The sequence below is a fragment of the Mustela erminea genome, chromosome 1, assembly GCF_009829155.1.
Source record: "Mustela erminea isolate mMusErm1 chromosome 1, mMusErm1.Pri, whole genome shotgun sequence".
Taxonomy (NCBI): Eukaryota; Metazoa; Chordata; class Mammalia; order Carnivora; family Mustelidae; genus Mustela; species Mustela erminea.
Window position 1 is genome coordinate 158574820 of NC_045614.1, and position 17584 is coordinate 158592403.

General features: G+C 39.3%; 1 long non-coding RNA gene across 3 annotated transcripts in view; it reads right to left on the bottom strand.

Moving 5' to 3' along the window:
* LOC116600166 overlaps positions 1–17584 on the bottom strand; it is a 398483-nt gene that overhangs the window by 63243 nt on the left and 317656 nt on the right. For all 3 annotated transcript variants that reach the window (XR_004289532.1, XR_004289533.1, XR_004289537.1), the window contains exon 3: positions 14971–15057. This is a non-coding gene — a long non-coding RNA (uncharacterized LOC116600166). The remainder of the gene's footprint in view (positions 1–14970; positions 15058–17584) is intronic.

Consider the following 17584-nt stretch of genomic DNA (forward strand, 5'->3'; position numbering starts at 1 on the left):
GCAGAGTTTTTAATTGTATTCTACCATTTACTACTTTTGAACCATAATCTGCCTGTTTACATGTTCAAATCCCCAAAGCCTAGTACTTCCTTGCAAAGAATAGGTGTTCAAAATCTTTTTTTGAATGATGTACTCAAGAACCAATATTCACAGCGCTATACTGGAGAGTGTAGTCAGGGCTAGGCAGTCAAAAGTTTTCACGGAGAAGCACACATTCCCAGCCCTGTCCTCGATAAGTAGCGATGAGATGCCTCCATGCATTCTTAACAAAACCAGTGCCTCTGCTTCTGGGGGACATCAACTAAATTTGCGCTGCTGTTTCGGAGGCCGGGAGTCAATATCGGCTTTCTTCCATTCTATCGGGAGGCTCAGTAGTAACTAGAGTACAAATGGGTTGATAATTCTGTAACAAAAATATATAATTCTTCCCCAGTTTTCAATTCATTCAGTCACTCCACAGACCTTTTACAAAAGCGAGGAGTTACATTAAATATTTGGAGATACAATGATCATTGTGTTTGTGTGTTGTCAGTCTATTTTTTTTTTTTTAATTTATATATTTGAGAAAGACAGAGAGAGAGAAAGAGTAGAAGACTGAAAGCACAAGCAGGAGGTGAGAGGAGCAGAAGGAGAGGGAGATGCAGGCTCCCTGCTGACCAGGTCCTGAGCTAAAGGCAGATGTTTAACTCACTGAGCCACCCAGGTGCTCCATGGGTGTACTGTTTCAATACCATTTTTAAACAAAATGGGATCTTGTATAATACATAAAAATATGGATACTTACAGATATTAGTTTATGTCCAATTATATATCATAATTTAAATTTTAACTGTATAGAAGGTGGTATATATCAAGAACTGTGAAGGTCCCAAGATTTTGCCCAACTTGTAGGCGAAAAAATTACCTGCCATAGTTTTACCGATATTGGCAGAGTGAGAGACAAAAGATTTTATGACTCACAGTACATCAGGTAGAATGAGATTCATGTTTGTGTCAGTTCCCTGTGTCCTCTAAGACTCCCAAGGGAGACACAGATAGACATAGAGGAATGCTGGGAGGTAACTGTTGGTATTTTTTGGTTGCTTTGTTTTGTAGTTTTGTTTTGTTTTGTCACAGCTGAGGACCCCTGAGCTTAAGCAACTCTAATCTTTTATGATGGGCTACAAGCAAACCTACCCAGCATTTACCCAGGAGGAAGACACTATCTTGACAAACTTGCTGTCTTCTCTGGAGTAAGTCACTATCTCGATATTCCAAGGCTGTTTGCTCTATACATCCTTGAAAAGATAGTCTAGAGCAAAAAGTTGTCAGTATTTCTGCTCACAGAACGTGCAGAAATACAAAGGATTCACGGAGGGCTGTCTCCTAATACTGGGACAGTAGCGGTGAGTATGAGGGTGGGTAGATGAAGAGGAGGGAGATCAAAAGGAGGAGGGAATTGACAAAAGCAGATAACCAAAAAGTAAAGCTAGCACAGCTAGGATAAGAAATCCTAAGTCTAATAAAGAGCAGGTGCTAGAGAAAAGCACGTAGGAAGGAGGACATATACTTGAATCATGGAGAGAGAATAACTCAGAAGATTTTAGTGGAAATAGAGACTCTAAGAAGCTTCTTAGGGAATAGAGAGGTCACCGGAAAGAGCATCTTCAGGTTGCATTGCCAGCTTGAAAGGACCATGTTTCTTCCAAAATCATGTTGCTAAGAAACAGTACCTTGCAAATCTGGGAGTAAAACAGGCTAAAGATAAAAAAGGAAAGCCAAGTTATCTCCGTAGCTATTACAAAGATACACACTGAGACTACCCCACTCTACTTGTAATGCATTGACTTACTGTAGATGTGAGGGGTGGATGTTTACCGGGGTGGTGTCCAGCTTTTTGGAGAGTCTTAGTTCTACCCAGTTTGAGGATCAGGGATCTGACCCCTCTACCTCATCATAGCTCCTCCATTTCAGGGGCTGAGTGGTCTAGGTTATGAAAAGGGGAAAGGGTTTGGCACATTTAGGGTTAATACTTACAACTATAACAAGCAGTCCAAAAACCTTATAGAGGTTTATCCCAATAAATGTCATCTCTTATTTACAAAATCTATACCTAATATTCCTTAACAGGTGATATATTAATCAGCTTTCCTGCATCCACAAACAATCCTAAAATCTCAGTGATGGTGGCTGCAGGATGACTGCAGACTCTGTGTCTCTGTTTAAATCCATTTGGCTCTACTCAATATGTCTTTTTATTCCCCAACCCAAGCTAAAGAATAAATGTCTGTGTGGTATGTACCGTTTTCATGGCAGGAGGTAGAAGCAGAGAAAAAAAAGAAAAAAAAAAAAACTTGGCAGAATCTCACAGTGCTTCCTAAAGCTTCTGGAAGCTGGTAGCATATATATCATGTATGCTCACATTTCTTTTCCTCAAGTAATGACACAGCTGTGCTTAACAGCAATAGGTGGGATTCTTACAGGGAAGTGAATATATCTGTGAACAATAACATAACTAACAATGAGTAGTTTTCTTGGGAAATTTTTCTTCAAATTGTCCCTCAGGGATCTTTCCTCTGTATTGTGTTAGCACCATTGTTTGGGGTGTCTGTGAGATGGAAAGAAAAGTAGCTGGCAGGAAACCTGCTAGAAAGTAATATTCAGGGGGTGTGTGTGTGGAGGAAGGGATGTTTCTAAGCCAAAAATAAGTTCAAAGAGAAATATCCAGGGAGGGAAGAGGTAGTCAAAGGCATGGCTTGGGACCATATGACCATGGGGCCCTGTGGGTTGGGTCATTCAGGACACTCAGAGAAATTTTCCTGAAAATGAGACAGAGAAGAGTCACCAATAATTTGTTTTTCTGTCCCTAGGAGTTGATTGTCTGCCCCAGGCAAGGATGAGTAGACAGAATCCCTCTCACTCTGTTCCAGCTACCAGCAGGGTATCCTTAGCTAGCTGTGTTTCTGAAGCCCAGCATTTTGGTTCCTTCAGCGACTTGGGTGGGTACACAGATTTCCTTCACTGTGCAATCATGAGTAGTTCTTAAATGAACTTTTATCTTTGTATTTACTACGTGGCCCAAGTGCACAGAGGAAGTAGAAAAGAAAGGAAATGTAGTAAGGGAATTAATCACAGAATGATCTTTGTTGAAGAAAGAACTTCATTTTTATCTCTGGGTAGAGACAACAGGAAATTCAGACCGAGAGCAAGCAGTGAGCAGAATGTACATGGCAGAACCATCAGACTTTAGAGATTACTCTTGCCCTTGCCTGGAGAGCTACTTCCAAACTCATCACTCAGTTAAGTAAGAGGACTGTGTAGCTAGAGTAAGATTCAAATATGCAACAGGACATTGAGGAAATCCTTTGCTCACCAGCGCCCCTATTGTATGTGTCCTCTAGTCCCTATCCAACTTCTAAACTCCCATGTCCACAGTGCAGATATGCAAAGATTCATTATTTGCCTATTTATTTGTTTAATTACCTCACTTCAACATCCAGCTCAAATTGAAATCTGAAAGCTTTTTAAATTGCCCCATTATTCTAGTTAAATCCCAGAGCTTTTGGGAATTATGGGGGAGGCTGCGTGCATTTGGACCTGGCCCTTTAGCTGAAAGTACATGTGTGCATCAATGGCCTTGTGTCCCCTCACTTCTTTATACCTTATCTCCAAAACATTGTTCTGTTGGTTCCTTGGCTATTTAAATATCATTACAATTCTAGCCACATGTGAGTTTTTGACATTCTGAATGGACAATTTGCTTGCATACCCTAAATGGGTGGGAGATTGAAGATACTCTGGAGGGTGACAGTACATGGGACAACATGGTTTGTGAGACTCAATCGGTCATTTTTGTAAAAGGTTTGGAAGCAGCCGTGCCTCAGGGGATTTACAGAATGACATATAAAATCCAAATGGCTCATAAGGAATTAGTGCTGTGTTTGGTAGGCCGCCTTACAAGTAGATCATATGAGGACCCAGACCCTACCTGTTTGGGGACACCTTCCTCCTCCACTAGAGGCTCAGATTCCTCTCCACACAGTCTGTGAGCAAGCAAAGACCCAGTCATGGATTATGACATGGCCTAGAAAATGGCACCAACCATGCCTGCCCATATTCCTTTGGCCAGAACTCAGCACATGACATCACCTACCCAAGACCGGGCGGGGGGTGGGGGAGGGAAGGAAGTTGAGTAATGTAATCCAGTGGAATGCTTAGAAAGGACAGGAATTTAATGAACAGCTAGTCAGTGTTTGTAACAGGCTAGTCCTAGAATTCAGAATGCAGTCAAAGCGTCCTCACTTTGGAGCCTCAGAATTCACAAATTATTGCCAGATATTTTCTTCCATTCTGTTTTTCTGGGTGATGCTACTGCCCGAGAATCTTCAGCAAGTATGTAGAAATCTCAAGGGACAGGCCTCCTTCCCACCCATTCATCTCTCTTCCCATCCTTCACCCCAGCTGGTAAAGATATTGCTGATGGTAGTCCAGTGTTGCTAAGGGTGGATTGGGGTAAGGAGCTGTTATAAAATACTGCTTGATACACTGAATTTTTAGCATTACCACTGTCCGTCTACTTTTCCAACTTCTTCCATAGCCACAGTATTCTAGAGTTAATTTCTTCCTGTTTTCTTAATCTACAGCCTGAGCTTTTTTAAAACACCAGTGCCCACCCTCAAGGTTTCCTGCCACTCACCCTATGGGCATGACTGCATGCCAACTGAGGATATGAAACAGACTTAAAAATAGTACTTCTGTCCCCACCCATAAGTTTCAAAAGAATAGGTATAGGGATATTCTTGTGCAAGATAAAATTGGTGCCTCTCCTCTGCCCTCAGCTTCCCCTTCATTTCTAATTGCTTCCTTCCTCCCACTGTTTTCCAGACTATCTGAATTGTATCAGTCCCAGGCATATGGGAAAGTGGGTACCACCGGATGGCTATTGTCAGTTAGGAAATAGCTACCATCCAAACACTGTTTGCTAATGATCATATTTAATATGATAAAATGGATGTGAATATTAAGTTTGAACCATCTCGGCACCATCTCAGATTAAAAAAATAAAATAAAAAAAAACAGACATGAGAACTGACAGCTTTGCATAAACCTCTTTCTTTCTATTTTCTGTAATTCTGACATATTCACATTTCGCTAAATAAGAGTGAACACCACCATCCGCCCACTCACCAGGCGTTCACTTTATATATAGCTATAGATATTCAATGCAAAACAAAGCAAAAAAGGATTCATGTAACATAGAGTTGTGGTGAGGTTTTGAACAAAGCAGGGGCTAACATTTTTATATTTAATTTTCAGTCCTGGCCTTGGTTCTATAGTACCTTCTTGGTTAAGGCACTATACATCCTTACCCTTCAGCTTCTTGTTCATTCATTCATTCACTCATGCATTCAATATTTTTTATGTACTCTCTGAATATCTGAAACTGCTAGGTTCTGGGGATACAGAGTAGAGTGATACGGGGCTCAAAGTCTCATGGTTGCTGTTATAGAAGTATATAATAATAAATGTTATCTCTGGGGATGAGAGAGTGAGAAAAGGCTCTATAGCCTTGATGGTTCTTGGAAGATGAGATATTATCTACACAGAAGACTCTACCTTACGTACGTTTATACTGAGCGCTCACCATGGGCTAGTGCTGTCTGGGGGGTACCATGAATGTGATGGGAGCTAAGGCTACGGAAATTGTTAGGGTTTCGATTTAGAAGGCGTTCTATCTCATGCATGGATTTGGGCCTCCTGGTCTGAAGACTTTGCGGGTAGAGAGTCACAAGATAGTGTCTCGGAACTACTCTCCTACTCACCACGACGGTGGAATAGAAAGGATTAGGTGGCTTCAGAGGTTATGCCACTATTTGGCAACACATTTATTTATTCGCTCTCAGGTCCTTAGCTTCATACATGAGATATTTCTGGGCTTTTTTTCAAATGGTCGAGGTCATTGAGATCTATTTGTGTTCTCACCCTGAACACATTCCACATTTCAATCGTGGTGAGAGAAAACATTGCTCTTGGCTTATAGTTGCACTCTTCATTTCTTTCCGCTCCCTGGGTCTTGGGAAGTCCCTGAATTCAAACCTCATGGAGCTTAATTTGAGGGTTCTGAGAGGTCTGACTCCTAAAATGAGGTAATGTATCATAGCAAATGCCTTGGATTTTTTGTAGGCACCCAAGCTCGGAATGTGAGCAGAAAGACATGGACGGTCCTTAAGCTTGTGTTCTTCCAAGAGTGTGGGCCTAGCATCTTAAACAAGTTACATTCGGTTGCAGTTCACAGTGAGACTCCCTGCCCTTCCTCTCCAGGTCTGGACACAACTCACTGACCCCAACCACTGACCACTGAAACTCTCATTTCAAATACATTCTGGCCTAACCGTCACCTAATTCTGGCCTCAGTAAGGTGATTCTTCAGAAAGCATGTTTTCCATGGAACAATTTAAATGTAATAGTTTCTTGTGACCAACCAAGAAGGCCCACTCCCTTCTCTCAGCCCTATCGCTTATACTCAGATACCCCAGAAGTCCTGGGAAACATTCCAGCTTAAACGACAGCCTCACATGGATCTCCTCCATAGTTGTGCAGGGAAGGCTCAGTCTCTGCCCCTACGCCCACGCTTCCCCCAGAGACATTGGGTCTGGAGTGCTTTCCTTATTACCATCCCACTGTGCATGTTCTCCACCGTGCCAGTGAGAACAGGCTGAGCGAGTCCCCTCTGGGTGGGATAGTGGGAATTGCTTGCCTCAAGCTGTCTGATAGCCTGCAGCCAAGGATGCCAGCAGCTGACTCCCAGGAAGTCCTCAGAGCTATGTTTGGAGGTTCAGCAACTGCCTCAATTTTCCTCCATACTGGCTCCTGTGGGTAGAGGGCTGGGGCAACACTTTAGGCAGGAAGTAGCCTTTGGCAAGAAGTAGCCTCCCTTTTCTCTTTTTCTCCCACCCTGACCAATGTTTATCGGAGTCGGGGAGAGTGTTTTGTTTTTAGCAGGCTGAGTTAAAATGGAAAATGCGCTGTCCACACTGATCTCAAGTGTATCTAATTAACACCTCCTATGTTTTAAAGCTCCTTAGCTAGTGTTCTCTGAACCAGGCCTCCAGCATCACAGAACCTGTCTTACTGACCTCAGAGACCTTCAGGAGGGTGACTGACCTGGCTCTCCAGTTCTCTTCTTGTGCAAAGTCTTGCTTGAGAAGGCTTAGGCATTCAGAACAAAGATGAAAGAGTTAATCAGTTTGGAGATGCCACTGAGCTCAACACAGGCTCAGGAGGGGAGCCTCTGAGACATTCCATTTGCCTCTAGCATTTCCTGGGCTCATGAATTGGGTGTTTTTGAAGCACCACAGTGGTCTTCCCTGTTCGGGATTTACATGCTTCCTTGCTAGCACTAGACTAGTACTAGAAAAGCACTCCCCAACCCCAAACCTTGTGTCAATAATATTTCCTTTAGAGACAAGAGAAAAACTTGTTTAAAAGTGGTGGGTGAGTGTTCCTTCTAGCTGTAAATAGGAACCTTCTCCCCAAATATATTTGTATATTTGTTATGTCATCCAGGATCCAGAGCTTTCCCCTTAGAAATGAGGTGATTTTTTCTTTTTTCTTTTTTTAAAAAAAAGCTGAATCAAGAAGGATGGTTTTGTGGGTCATGTTTCATGGCCCTCTTGGGGAAAACAATGAGGGTCAACAGCCTGCAGCATCTTAAAAAATAACATCAGAATCACTACCCTGCTGGTGTAGTAGCCATGAAAAAACTTTCATCTTCAGTGGTTCTCATTCAGCTCTTCTGATGCCTTCTATCTTCAAGTCTTAATCATGGACTACAGGCTACTCTGCCATGTCCAGCACTTAGTGTTTCTTTCTGACCTCCTGAACTACTCTGTTGGTAACAGAGGGCCATCTAGAATTAAGTAAAAGTGACATGGGGAAAAATGCTTGGGTCTAGTCTGTTTGTGCCATTATATCTGTGATGTAACCTAAGCTGCAGCCAGAATCCAATGTTAACACCATCACAAATGGTGTCGTCACAAACCTGTGACGACAGCATCCTCCCTGTCCTATCCAACTCACAGCCACCTGCATGCTAACGCTCCTAGCAACTTCCCTGACTGGTGTCCCATGGGCTGCTCTTGGAGTTATAACTGTCCTGGAAATTTGCAAAAAGTTCTTGGTGCAGGGCGCCTGGGTGGCTCAGTCAGTTAAGCATCTGCCTTTAGCTCAGGTCATGATCCCAGAGTCCTGGGATTGAGTCCTGCATCCAGGCTCCTTGCTCAGTGGAATGTTTTCTTCTCCCTCTCCCTCTGCCCCTCCTCCTTGCTTTCTTTCTCTCTCTTCAATCAATCAGTAAATCAATCAATCAATCTTTAAAAAAAAAAAAAAAGTTCTTGGTGCAAATGAAGAGATGGGTCTACTTTTTTAAAGACCAGACAACTCAGGTCCCAGGTGTAGGCAACCTGAAAGTCCCTCTTGCAGGAAGACAGTAACTAACTGCAAAGAATTCTGACTCAGGTTTCCTGGGCTCATCCATAGTGTACTTCATAGGGCAACCAGTAACCTTAAGGTCTTTTTATCTCTTGATACCAATATTTACCTTTTTGTTTCAATAAGTGATTACTCAAAGCCCACTATATGGCAGACATTATATAAGGTCAGTAGTTCTCAAATTTCAGCTTACACCAGAATTTTCTGAAGGCTTAATAAAACACATATTGCCATTGTCCCATGGCCAGAATTTTAATTTAGATCAGGGTAGGACCTAATTTGTGCTTCTGAGAAGTTTCCAGATGATAATTATGCTGCTAATCCAAGGACTACACTTTGAGAACCTCTATACTATTTACTTAAAAAAAAAAAAAAAAGACATACACACACACACACACATACAAATCTGTATGCTCCTGAAAATTAGATTATTTTCTTTTCTGTCAACAATAGCAACCTTGATGGCCCATTAAAACTAGAGTTCAGTATTAGCATGAGGAAAGCTGGCTTCTCTCTTCCTCAGAGCAAGATGGACTGTATCTTCAAAAAAACCATAATTCCTTGATCTCCATTCCCTGGAAGATGAAATAATCTCACCTCTCCCACAGAATGAATTAAATCATTCTTTATAATGGTTATAAAGAATAAGACAAAAGAAGATTAACCTTCATTTTAAAACTGGTAAACACACATTTTCTTCCACAAGGCTTTTGGGAAAAATTCTTTTGTAAAGGAGGTATTGGAAGATAGGAAAGCCAGTTAGAAGGCAATTATCGTAAGCTTGGCCAATAAAAGATCAAATTCTGATTTAATACAAGAGTAGTGGAGGTAGGTAACAGGGTGGCCCATGAGAGAAGCTACACAAGTAGAAGTAACTGCACCTACCCACTCATCTAGAATGTAGAGTAAGAGTGAGAGTGATGTCAAGAGTGATTTTCAGATTTTTGTCTCGGAAGTCATTCACTATACTGAAATTCATCAAACTTGAAAGAAAACAAGACTGGGAAAAAGAAGTTAGCTCAATTTTGAGGTTCCTACACTACCAAGATGGCAAAGTTCTACTAGACAGTTTATCTGAGGAAGTAGAGCTCAGGGTAAATTCTAGGTGCAGACAAACACTTATGAGCTGTAACTTATATATAGCAGCACCAGAATACGGCAGTGGAGGAGACACTAAGGTCACAAATCATGACACATCAACACTGAATGAGTGGACCAAAAACATCTACAGAGAAGACTGACAAAGATTACCAAAAAAGGAGAACAAGAAGAGAACAATATTTCAGAAGCCAAAGGAGAAACTACTTTTAAGAGAGAAGTGCACATTATGTCTACCACCATAGAGAAACCGAACAGGTTGAAGATGAAAAAGAGTTCATTTGAGTGGGCAGTGAGGTCATCATGCAGCCTTGTTGAAGAATGAGGGATAGACGTTTAATTTTAGTAGGACAAGAGTGAGAGGGACTGAAACAGGAAGGGAAGTAAGTGTACAATATTCTTTTGAGTAGCTTGGCTGTATAGTGAAGAACATAGATGTTGTAATTTTTGGAGAAAATAATTTTTTTTTTTTCCCCATGGGAGGCTGTAAGATCTATAAATTAAGGGGAAGAATCCAGGTGAAGAAGATGGAAAGCTTGAAACACAGGTAGGAAAAGAGAGATATCAAACGAATGAGAATGGCCAAGAACAACAACAAAAAAAAACCATGTAGATTCTCTGTGAGCAGGAGGTATATCTCTTCCTTGACACTTCAAGGGGGAAAAAAAATTAGGTTAAATGCACTAATTGCCCTATCTGTACAAAGGTGAGGAAATCTGCAATGAATAACCTCTAACATTTTAATGAAGTAGGAGGCAAAGTTGCTTGCTGAGATAGAAAGAGCTCCAACAGACAGTCTGCAAGGAGAGAACTTTGGAGAATTCACTGTGGGGAGTGGAAGAGTCCACCAGGGACACACGAGAAAAAAATTAGAGTTGTGCTGAGAACCTACATAGTGGACCAGACCATGAATTAGTAATGACACCATTTTTCTCAACAGGATTCCATAGTCCAAGTAAGGAGTGGACAAGAAGGAGTGAAGGATGACTTAGTGAGTGGTCTACAACATCAGAATGACAACAGAGCTACAAAATGAAGGGTGCTGGAAGAAAAGCCTAATGTTGGACCATGGAATCTAGTATACTTATGGAAGTAGATGAAACTATGAATGAAATGATGGACTCAGAGAAGAGGCAGGGTTCAAAATGTTGGAGAGTGTGACGCTAAGAACCTAAGAGAGAGGAGAAATAGTGTTCATAACTGGTGTACTTATTATTTTATATTTATATGACACTGTGATCTAAATGTTGTTTAATATTAATTTGTTGAATCTATACGATAACCCAATGAACCACTGTTATGGTTATAGCCCCCAATTTATAAATGCAAAGATCTGAGTCATGAGAAATTTACTTGCCTAAGACCATACAGATCTAAACGGAAGAGCTCGAATTTTAACCTAGGCAATTTGGTTATAGAAGTTGAACTGGTGATACTTCATGCTGCCTCTCCTTGATGCTTTAGATTTCAGAGTTGCTTTAGGCCAACAGCTGTCAATCTTGACTGCACCTTAGATTTAGCAAGTCAAAACTCCGAATTTCTGGGATGGGATCTAGGGATCAATGTATTATAAAACTCCCCCGGGGATTGCAACATGCATGCAAGGGTGAGAACCACTAACCCTAGACCTAAATAAAGAAGCAGCACAAGTTTATAGGATGGTATTAATGAACAAATCAAAGTGAAAGAAACCAGAGTCAAAAACCCAACCAAGAAAATGCCACTACCTGGGTGGGATCTAGTAGAATTCAGAACCTTAAAGGACAATTAGATGGCATACCAATTAAGAATGGGGAGAAAGGCAAACATCAAGATGATAATCTCTAGAAAATAGTGACAAAAATTAATGCCCAATTTCTAACCCCTCCCCCTGAGTATAGGAGAAGCATCTATCCTTGGGTTCAGCACTACATGAAACAACTATGTGATTACCACAAGCCAGAGTACAGATCTCTTCAGTTTGGTACAAGGGCAAGATAGGGCTGTCTGCTACTTCCACTTGTGCAACCTAAAATGAAGTCTGCCAACCAATAAACTCACACAGGTACTTAGAAAGCAAATACCCTCAGAAGAAACAAGCCTAAATAATTATGTAAGAAACCCATTCCAGCTGATGTAACTCTTATGTATATTAATAACCCACTACAGATGACCAAAGCATGTTTCATTTCAGTTAAGATTGTAACACTCATATACCACAAAAGAAAAGCAAAAGCACTGCCAGTTGAACTGGGATGTAGTATTAATTGTAAGATGCATCCTGATTTCAAAGATATAAAAATCCGAAAAAAAAAAAAAAAGGAATGAGCATCTAAGAATTGATTATATTCAGAATTGAGGAAAACTAGTAGCACACAAAAAAAGGGAAGAATCACAATAACAAAACCACTGACCTCAAAATGAAGAGGAATAATTCAGAATTGAAAAATACTTTATTTAGTATGCTCAGAGAGATTTAAGGAGATATTGATTCTGTAAAATAAAAATAGGCTACTATAGCAAAAAAAAAATCTGAGTGTGAGTAAGAATTTTTGGAAATTTAGAACGTGATCAACAATTTTTTTAAAAAGGGCAATAAAAGGGCTAAAATAAACACTTGAAGAAATTTCCAGAATGTAAAGCAACATATACAAGGATAGAAAATTTAATAGAAAAGTTGAAAACTAGAAAATACTTGTAGGCTACCCAACACATAATCTAATGCATACTCTCCAAAGAAGGAAGAGAGAAAATGGAACGGAGGAATAAATTTTAAAATAATAGAATACATTGTTTAGAACTGAAGCAGGATCCAAATCTTCAGATTCAGGGCTGCTAGAATGACAAGCAGGGTAAAAGAAAATTTAAACTTCAAAAATAGAGGGAAAAAATTTCTAAAAGCTTTCAAGAGAAAAAGGTTGTGTGTGTTGTTAACAAAAGAATAATGAGCAGATTGGCACCAGACCTCTAATCAGTATCACTAGATACCAAAAGCAATGCAGTAAATGCCTTTTCTTTTCTCTCTCTCTCTCTCTATCAGGCGCGCGCGTACACACACACACACACACACACACACACACATCACATCACATAAACATAGAATATTATACTCAGAGTATCAGAAAAGCATGAGAGCAAAGTCACAATATTTTAGGCATACAATTACCCCTTATCTTTTACCCACTACTTCTGAAAGATATTTCTTTTGGAAGTACTACAGCAAACTGAAAGAGAATCCAAAAAAGAGCAATACATAGGTTTCTAGAACCAAGGGGTTAAACCAAAGGTATGAGAGGTAAAAATCCCAGCGTGACTACTGAGAATAAGGCTGAAAGTAACTGAGCCGAATAAGGCTGAAAGTAACTGAGCCAAATAAGAATAGATAATTAAAGAATCCTGAAAAAAATATGTTTCCAGCATGAAAATGAATTTTCTATAATAAATAGTATAATTAGGACATTTAGGGATAGAGTAAATTATATGATTCTTTTAGCAACAATGAAATACTTAAAAAGTTAGAAATTTGAGAAAAAAATGAAATTATAGTATATACTTGAAGCAAACCAAAACGAGTCATGATTTTGAGTAACTGTTGGAGACTACTAAGAGTTTTTTGCTAGAGGTATATTCTTCTACAAGAGGTTCTAGTTTTTGACTCAAAGAAAATAATACCCTCTCCACAGGTACATTCACACTTACTTCATCTTAAGTGAATAATATTTACAAAATTTATTGAATTTCAATTCTTAGAATCAACTCCAGAAACAAAACACAGAAATACAATGGGTACTGGTTTTTTTACTTTACATGATGAAGAGTCAAGAAATAGTATCTACAAGAGCACCTGGGTGGCTCAGTGGGTTAAGCCTTTGCCTTCGGCTCAGGTCATGATCCTAGGGTTCTGGGATTGAGCCCCACATTGGGCTCTCTGCTCAGCTGCGAGCCTGCTTCCCCCTCTCTCTCAGCCTGCCTCTCTGCCTACTTGTGATCTCTCTCTCTCTGTCAAATAAATAAAATCTTAAAAAAAAATCTGTTAAAAAAAGAAATAGTATCTACATATAAAGGTAGATATAGATGGATAGAAAGCTATAGTATGTGTGTATATAAATTTTTAAATCTAATGTTTGAAGTTATAAAGGCAAGAGTAGTCTCTTTTTATGCTTATTTTAATTTTTTTAACTCTTCTAAGAGTTATTAATTGGTTATTTTAATTTTTTTATGCTTATTTTAATCTTTTTAACTCTTCTAAGAGTTAAAAAGATTAAAATAAGCATAAAAAGAGAAGAGTATAAATGGGCTAAAATTTATCTTTTATATCTTTTACACAGAGATAACTGTGTAGAGTTGTTAAGAAAAAAAAAACAGTAGAGACAGAGTATATTATTTAGAGTAAAGTAGCCCACTAATAGGAGATCTAAAAATAAAAAAAGCCCCCAATAGACTACTTGTTGGAAGTAAGATTGTGGAAGGAGGAAAAGAGAGTTTATTTTTATTTCATACCTATAGATGATGCTTAGGTTTTTATTACCATTGCTTTCATGATTATAAAAATTAATAGTCAAGATGATAGTAAACATAAATGGCTACAAAAGTGAAAGTTTGTACTTAGGCATTTCCCAGTTTCCCATAGCTGTAAGGTGAACCCTGATAACTGATGTGCAGATAATCCGTAGTCATACAACCAGAAGATGTGGATCTTCTGTATTGTACAATGGCTTATTTTGTTACCCACTACCACCCAAACAGGCGAATTGATTTTTCCTTATTCTCTGATCCACTAGTGGGGGTACTAATGAGCAGCAAAATGACCAAAAGGAAAGCTACTATTGGAAGGAAAAGAAGGGTGTGGTGCACAAACAATGAATTTTGGAACACTGAAAAAGAAAAAATAAATAAAGAAGAACCTTTTTGAAAGATCTTACTGATCCTCTGACTTGAAAATGAGTTCCTGACTTGGGAGCTGTTTCAGGCATGCCTGCCTACCCCAATTCAGAGCCTCTTTACCCAACTGGAAGGACGGATCCCTCTAGGAACCTGGTAGCAATTTAATATGGCCTATAGCGTCATGAAGCTGATTTGGAGGTCAGAGTTAGGGTAGATCTACTGTAAAACTCCACTAACTCCAATAAAACCCTAATAGCCCAGTCTGGAGCAAAGCACGGGAAGTGAGCTCGAGGACGCACTGCATCACAGGTGGGGCTCAAAAGGACTTTCATGACTGAGGATTAAGTGAGATTAGCAAATAGTCATACCACGCTTTCAGTGGAGTCTTGGGTAAACTCTGATGCAGAGCCTTGTATTGAACAAGTACCAAATGCCTCTCACATTGTATCTGACTGTTTAGTGATCAATTGAGTGGAATGTTATGGGAAGGAACAAGGAGCCCTACTGGCTAATATGAGAGTACAGACAGGGAAGGCTTACCTTCCCATCTGCTGCCTCTGGCACTCATTAGTCACACTGGCATTCAGGAGCCCTCAGACAGGTGCGAGAAATGGTTGGAGATGGAAGCTACAGAAAAGAAAGAAAAGGAAGGTATTTTTCTTAGACAATTTTAACATGTGCTATTGATGACTACTCTACCAGACAAACATATATTTGTGTTCCCTAAGTTCCTACTCCATCCCTGAACCTGAGGAGGCAAGTGTATGGAAATTTTAGAATAACTGTCTTATCCGTGCCCTTAGCCATTAATAACTCAGAATTGAAGTCTAATCTCAGGATAACCTACCATGAGATCAAGAACACCTGTTAATGATTACAAAATGTTTATTCACATCTGGCTTAATTTTCTATTACCTGATTTAAAAAAAAAAAGGATATACTACACCGAATCATTACCAGATGCCTAAAAATCTTACTACACACTAGAATAGCGAGGTTTTCCTATAGGAAATACTGGGGTTTGTACAATTTAAGACCACAGGGAAAGGGACACGCTAGTGTATTGCTATTAGAGGAGTAGTGAGTAAGAGCATTGCATTTGACTTCTGCCGAATCTCAGTACTGCCACTTGCTTTGTGATGGCTACCTCTTCAAGTCTGAATTTTCTTGTCCCATTTTATATTTAAAGGGCTAGACTAGACTACTTCTAACATTCTTTATATATCTAAGATTACATAACAGTATGTAAATTTTGAAGAATAACTTTTTACATTGCTTAATACAGAGAGCTGAAATGTTGGAAGGGTAGGGTTAAAGTGCAATCACAATGAAGTTATTTATTGAATGAAACGGAGAGGACATGGTTGTGATGAGAGGCTTAACTTGCAAAACTCAGAAGACAGACTTAGTAACTGAATAATGCATAACTATAACTTATTTGATTCAATTATAGTTTCACCCCTCAGATTCCTTTGCACTGAAGTAAAATAATCATGTCATGCCCTTTACAATAGAACATTTCACGCCGCTGGAGACAACACAAGGTAGTGATATCCGAAGAGGTACAAAAGGGGGAAAGACCTTGAGCCCCAGTGTCGAAATCTTTGAAGGAGAAAGTAACACAGGGCAGAAAGTAGTGGTGACAGGAACTCACCCCAAGAATCAGAGAACTTTCTTTTTGTCGGGGTGAATGGGAAAAGGAAAGGAGAAAAGAGGGGCTGTTTTATTGTAATTAATTATAAAAAGAAAGCAAAAAGATGGGAAGATTTTGAGCTCAAAATTCTTAACAAAGGGAAGAACCAGTATCTCCATGGCCTTGCATCCCCCACCCCTAACCAACACCATTATCATTTCATAGCCTCATTGGCAATTATTTGCTACAATGTGGCACTCTGAAAGGTTAGATTCAACCTATCATCTACACAAAGTAAAAAATTTCAACTGAACTCTCTTTTGCCCACTTCTTATTCTACATTAGTCTCATTTTCCTAGCTCTTCTTGTCACATGAACCAAAAAAGATCTGCATTGGAGAGTCTAACATCACCCTTAATAATGCCTAGATGCTGATTTAACATAATGAAATATGTATTTTATCTCAAGGAATGCCCTATATGAGATGTTCCTAAAACATCCAAATCAAGAGAAAATTGAGCCGAATTATTAAAATGGATGGTCTGCAAGTTTCAAAGACTGTATCTGGAAGTCTCCTTCATATAATAACTATCTACAGGAAACATTGGGTGGCCTCCTCTGAAAAGAATAGATTACTTAATGAATTATTTTGGCGGTTGGTAATAAACTGTCATCAGCCATCGTTATTGGTAATCTCTTTAACTGATTTAAATCTTTTTAGTTAAATCTCATCGTGTTTATACTTCACTTCCCACATTGAGGCTCATGGAAAAGCAAAGACCACTTATGTTTATTTGTATTGCATAAAGATCCCTGTGCCTAGTGGTAATAGCTTAATCACCGCCTAAGTACTTGGATTTGCTGATCTTCGCATTATTTAACAACTCAGAAATTCTGATTTGATTACTCTGTTATTTATTTATTTATTTTTTTACTCTGGTTATTTTTTAATTTGATTTGTTCATTTGCTATTATGTCTAAATATCAACCTCATAAAACTGCTTCAATGAACAGGTGAGAATCATTTGTAATAAATGTGTTCTATTTGCATGTCCACAGACAATAGCAAAGGCACTGAAAATACTTTTTCTATGCTATTGTTTACCAAAATGTTTAGCAAACATTTTTTTGACATTGTTATTATAAATCTAAATCCATGTATTCAAATTAATAGGTTATTAATGTAACACCAGAAGTAGCTATTTGGATTAAAATAAGGATAATTAATTAATTTTTTTATTTAAAAATATTTGTTTAAGATTTCATTTATTTATTTTGACAGAGAGAGAGATCACAAGTACGCAGAGAGGCAGGCAGAGAGAGAGAGGGAAGCAGACTCCCTGCTGAGCAGAGAGCCTGATGTGGGTTTCGATCCCAAGACCCTGAGATCATGACCTGAGCCAAAGGCAGAGGCTTAACCCACTGAGCCACCCAGGCACCCCTAAAATATGGATAATTTATTTAATCCCACACCCAGAGTGTCATAATACAAATGACAAACAAGGTTATTTCCTGACCTTT